A 6,366-nucleotide genomic window follows, 5' to 3' on the forward strand; every position below is an offset into this window, starting at 1 on the left:
TTAAAACTGGACTTGTTTTTCAAATAAATTAGTCCTGATTTGGCTATCTCTAGAAATAAGGGTGATTTTAGAGAGAAAAATTATATTTCAATAACACACCTTTGTGGATGTTAAATTCTAGATCGGATGGTCTCTAAATGTTTGTTGTTTACCTAAGCTAGACAACTTGAGGTAAGCTTCAGAGAAATTTCAGGATCGCTCATATAGACAATCTTTGTGCTTTTTATTCTGTGGGGATAACAGGACCCCATGGGCATATGATTATTTCAACAGCTGAAAAATGGGATAGATTCCCCAATGATTGTATAACTCAGCTATCACCTTGACCAATTCTGTGAGGCTGGAATGATAAAATTGATCCTTAAAGGCCAGAGCATACCCCCACTCCATTGGGTTAACTATGGACTTATGGAGCTATGGATGACCTTACTTTCTTTATGATTGGATTGGATAATGCACTTGGGGATGTCCTTATCTCCTGAGACAAGTCTTCTCCCACTTGCCAGTGATTCCTTGTAATTAGGATATTGTTAATGCTGGACCTCAAAGAGGTCTTCTTGATGGTATTATCCCTTAGCCATATTTATCCTAAAAGCCACCTCTATTGAGGTACAATTGCAAACACAGACTTTAGCCAAGTATACAACAATCCTCCCGGTAGGAACCTCAAAACTTACTATGGGACAATCCCTGATTGTAATGACTTCACATCAGGTCCAGAGTGTCTTTGAAACCAAAGGGAGGTTGACTTATTAAATACCAGGTTATACTTATAGATATGTCTGAAATAATACTTGAAACCTGTCAGACTTTAAACCCAGCTACCCTTATGCCTGGACCTGACCGTCATACTTCTATAGAACATAACTGTTCAGAGGTTATTGATCTTGTTTATTCTATTCAACCACATTTAAAAAGTGCAGATGACAGTTGGTTTACCATTGGCAATAGTTTCATGGAAAAAGGAATAAGAAAAGCTAAGTATGCTATAGTGCTCACTCCTGCTTTGCAATTACCAAAGCCTTAAAAATTAATATTTACACTAACTCCAAATATGCTTTCCTAGTCCTATGTGCCCATGGAGCAATTTGGAAGAGAAGGGATCATAATCAAGCCATAACTCCTTGAAATTATTACTCTTCTTGAGGCTGTACACATACCTAACGAGGTAGCTGTAATTCACCTCAAAGGACATAAGGATATGACCTTAGAATCTAAAGGAAACAATTCACTAGGCTGTGCAGCCAATCAGGCAGCACAAAATAAACAAATGGTAAGTTTTTTACCAGTCTTAACTCCAATAAAGTCCATAAGTTCAGTCTATTCAGACCAAGAAATGCACAGGACTGGCTTGTTAATAATAAGAGAAAAATCTTTATACCCAAAAATAACCAATGGAAGGTAATGCAGGGTTTACACCGAGTTACTCATTTGGGTAAAAAGGCCACTGAGGTGACAAAAACTTTGCTAAGAGAAATTGTCCCTAGATTTGGACTCCCTTGGTCCCTACAAAGTAATAACAGACTGTCTTTTATTACACATTCAAAAGATGGCCCTCCAAAACTGAATAGCCCTTGATAACTTGACTGCCAGTTAAAGGAGGCCCAGAATCAGATGACTGTCTCATAAGGGGACCCAATGGCTATGTGGCTCTAACTTGTGTTCATGACTTCCCCCAGGCTGGATAGGCCACTGTGCTCTGGGTTTTGCCTGGATACATGGATGCATTATTAAATCCATTACCAACCCAGCCAAACTTCCAAATTTAAAACAATGGTGGACATGTTCTATGTCTCATTGGTATGACCAACTAACATCCATCTTTGTTCCCTCTTTGGGACTGGAGGGTGTTGTTTGGCACATGGAAGCTCTTAATAAGTACATGGTCAAAGCCCTAAGTGATACTCTACAAAATAGAATGGTATTAGATGTTTTAACTGCTACACAATGTGGAATTTGTGCTATAATAAAAACAAAATGCTATGTATATATTCCAGATTACCACAAGATATTTCTGGATTTCTGACATGAATACACAAATTGATGCTTTAAAGGATCTCACTCTTTCCTTTCATGATTGGTTAAACTTCTGGACTGGAAAAGGATTTTTGTCAACTAGCAAAAGACTCCTTCACTGCCATAACTTCAAGCCAACAGATGATCCTTTCCACTCGGGAAGATCCACACATGCAGTCTCCCTTGGATTCAGCTGCCTCTGCCTTTTATAACTCCTATATCTATATAAGCCCCAACTGACCAATGTTGACCCATGTGTAGGGACAGCTCTACACCCCTATTCAGCAGGAAGAAGTTACAAAGATGAGACCTTCCACCCTCAGCAACCTTAAAGATTTAAGGGTCAAAATTGTTCAGGGGGAAATGATGTGGGAAGCAAAGGCAGAAGAAAAATTATTAAATTTCCATACTACTTACAGCTCATTGACAAGTCTTTGAATCAGGCAGAGTGACATTCCTCTAGGGACTCAACTGCCTCGATGTTGACACTTTGCTAAGGGCAAACGGCAATCCTAGCCTGAGCCCTCCCTCCCCCCAGCATCCTTTAAGCCTACTTTAACATATAAAAATTCCTTTATGAATTTCCTTTATTTCTAAACCCCCAAGATACATGTTGGCAATCACCTCCCCCCCCCCCCAAGTATATGGCCCGCCAATATACATCTGAAGGGTCTCACGACTAAGGTTTTATTAGACGGTAATAAATGACCTTTTCCCAGCAATAACTAGCTCCCTCAAGGTCCTGGAAACCCTGCTTTCCAAAATTCCTAGAGACAACGCTATCCCTAATCCCCTCCCAACTTGAAAGTATATAATGTGTCACTCCTCATGACCCCGGTGCAGCTCTTTCTGCCCACAGGTCCTGTCCCCATGCTTTAATAAACCACCTTTTTGCACCAAAGACTTCTTAAGAATTCTTTCTTGGCCCTCGGCTTTGAACCCCAACATCTTTTCTACATCAACCACACTATTAACTCAGGTGACAACTAAAGTTGCCCCCCCCCCCCAATCTTTTCTAATTTCAACAGTCCGGTAAAAGTAAACCACTACCTCAAGGCGCAATCAAGACAAAGGCAAATCAGAACCCTAGGGCGCTCCATCTATGACCATAAAATTGCCCAAGTATGTATCTTTGGAGTAGTTGTTTTGTTTCCTTTTCCAAACCTGGCTTTTTTCCCTTGAAAGGCCGACTTTGACTGCAGAAATCTCATCCAAGGGTAAACGCCCAGCGGTGGAGGGAGGGAAGGCGGTGGCAGAGTGGGGCGCCTGGGACCCCACTAACACCCTGCTGTGAACTCCTGAGCCTGGTCTAAGTGAGCAGAAGGGATGGTTTCCTTCTGCCCAGCCCTCAACAGGGGATCCTTGTGCGCCTCCCCAGGTGGCCCCGAGAGGGCGTCGCATCCCTGCCCTAGGAGGCCGCTTGGCGAAGAAGCAGGCCCCCGGCTGTTTTCAGTGTATGGAGTGTTGCGGGCAGGTGTCAGTCGGAGTGCCCAGAGGTTGCTGATTTTTGCCCCCCCCCCCCCCCGCCCCGTCCAGGCCTGGAGGGGCGGGTGGTGGTGCGTGGGGAACTGGCTGAGCTCCACAGGTGCAGCCATCGCCTTCTGTCTCCTCCAAACCAGGTTCTGACGAGAGGGAGGGGGGGTTTGTATCTGTGCTTGACCGGCTGGTGGAAAATCCTCGCTCATGTTCCTCTCAAGCTGGCGCAGCCTTCCCTGTGCTGGGCCGGGGGGGTGGTGGATGTCGGGAGCCAGAGCTGCAGGGGGAGGGAGAGTGGTAACCAAATCAGGCTGGAGAGAAGAAGGTGGAGGAGACTGGGAAGGAGAGGAAGGAAGCCGAGGCAGGGGGAGGAGGAGGAGGAGAAGGAAGGGGGAAATGAAGAGGGGAAAGAGGAGGAGGAGGAGGGGCATCAGAACTGAAATCCAAGGTGAGAGGGTAGCTGGGGGCAGGGAGACGGGATTGGGGTGGGGGAGGGACGGAAGCAAGGCCCTTGATGTCATGGATGGGGCGTGTCTGATGTAAATCAGACAACGTTGGGGTGCGGTTCTCTGCGGTAGAATTTCGGGGCTGTGGAAGTAGCAGAGCTGTTCCTTACACTGTATTAGGAAGACTTGTGTGGAGGGTGAGGATGCTTGGGACAGGAGTGGGTGTGAGGGCTTTGGGGTGTAGCTAGGCGAGTGAGCGTGTGTGTATGGTGGAAGGCGGGTGAGGCTGGTGTGGGGCAGAGGCGGAGTGAGTCATTCTTACCTGGCAGGTGGTTTTCCCAGAGTGAGACTTGTTCGTTGCACTGCAGAGGCGCTGCCCTATGATTTCCCCAAATGTGGGAAACTTGACTGCATGAATTGTGATAGTAGGGGACTGCGTTTGCACTCTCCCCTGGAGATGGATGTCTAACGGTTTCTATTTGCCTTCTTTTTTTTTTTCTCTCACTTTGGAGGACCACATCCTTGACCTTGGCGACACCAATACAGGGAGGTGGGTGCCGCCGCCTTCCTTGAGAAGCTGGCTTCCGCTGTTTCTCATCAGAAATGCACGGGAGAGTTTCTGTCGGCAGGTCATAAAGAACATCTTGGGTGTCGGGTTTTTTCCTGGTGTCTCTCATAGAGCAGTGCGCTGAGTGCCCACCAGAGCCCTTCAGTATCTCTGCTTATATTTCAGTACCACCAGGCAAAGGTGCTTTCTTTCACTCCCCACAGAACACAAGTCAGCGTCCTTTCTCCTTCCTCCCTCCCTCAAGGGGGGCGGGGAGGAGCTGGCTGGAGATTCAGGGAGGAAGTGAGGGCTGTAGGACACATAAAAGCAGCTGGCAAGATCTAGATGGATCTTAAGTAGGCTTGGTCCCCTGGGTGGACTCTACCCCTCAACCTTTAGGTTAACAGGCAAAGGTTCCTTTTGATGCTCCCTCCTGCACTGGCACTGAGGCTCCCTTCCCCAGCTCAGCATAGGGAAAAGTGCCTGTGGTGCCATTAACCTTCTCCTAAGTCAAAATGGGGGAGTTTGGGCTGGGTTTAGGGGGAACTGCCCTTTTCTGACTGCCTATATAGGGCCAGCTCCTGGGTCTTCATCCTGGTGAAGTCACCCTGGTCCTTCAAATTGGAGCTGGGCTTGCAAAGAAGGGTTCTGGCTGATCTGTATTTCTGTGGTCTAGGCTGAGCATCCTGGTCCAAGATCGGGGCTGAGATGACCTAAAATAGGGAACCTCCTAAGATGGCCCAAGGTAGTGGTGGGGGGAGGGGTAGAGCATAGAATTCTACACTCTGTCAAAACATCATCCACAGTGAAGATTCAAAAAAATGTTAAGAGGATAGATCTCATATTATATACTCGGTGGTACGATAACAGCTCTGCATGGTGACAGAGTGTAGCTACACTTCTAGTCAGCATAACATAATTTATAGATTATCCAATCACTATGTTGTCATGTGAAACTGATGTCACATGGTGTATCAACTATAAATCAATTTTAAAAACCTGAAGGTGAGGGGAAAACATTTGAAAAGGAAGCAATAAGACTATAGTTGACTGGGGAACAATATGTGTTTGATTTGAATTGAACAACGTTGTTTCAAATTGAATTGAACAATATATGTCCACTTATAGGTGGATTTTTTTGGATAAATATAGTATAGTAGTGTAAATGTATTTTCTCTTCCTTATGATTTTCTCAATAACATTTTCACTCTAATTCACTGTATCCTAAGAATAAAGTATATGATACAAGTAACATACAAAATATGTGTTAATGAACTTTTTGTTATATGTAAGGCTTCAGTAGGGTATTAGTAGTTATGTTTTGGGGGAGTCATAAGTTATACACAGATATTCAATTGTGGGAATCTGTACCCCTAACCCACAGGTTTTTCAAGGGACAATTTGTATCTGTATTTTCAGATGATATGCTCCTATATAGAGAAAAATACCAAATACATACGCACACATGTACACACACACACCCCCCAGCTACTAGAGTCCATAATCTAATTCAGCAGAGTTGTAGGGTACAAGACAGACAAAATCAGGTGTTTCTATACACTAGCAGTGAACAATCGGAAAAGGAAACTAAAAAAACAATTCCATGTACAATAGCACCCACCAGAATACAGTATCTAAGAATAATTGAGTCAATGATGTGCAAAACCTGTACATTGAAAACTACACAACATTGCTGCAAGAGAGTAAAGAAGACCTAAAGAAGTAGAAAGACAACCTGTATTCATGGATTGGAAGGGTTAAGGTGGTTAAGAAGGCAACACCACGATCTGCAGATTCCACAGAATTCCTATCAAACTTTTTTCTTCTGTTTTCTCTAATTGTCGTCAGCCCCTCACAGTACATTTCCTTTCAGACATTGTG

The 6,366-nt window shown here is 44.6% G+C and overlaps 1 pseudogene; it reads left to right on the forward strand.

The window, feature by feature from the left end:
* Positions 1-4,252: 4,252 nt before the first annotated feature.
* Positions 4,253-4,392, forward strand: LOC116643285 (annotated as a pseudogene).
* Positions 4,393-6,366: the final 1,974 nt, after the last annotated feature.

This window comes from Phoca vitulina, unplaced genomic scaffold (assembly GCF_004348235.1).
Source record: "Phoca vitulina isolate PV1807 unplaced genomic scaffold, GSC_HSeal_1.0 scaffold25, whole genome shotgun sequence".
Taxonomy (NCBI): domain Eukaryota; kingdom Metazoa; phylum Chordata; class Mammalia; order Carnivora; family Phocidae; genus Phoca; species Phoca vitulina.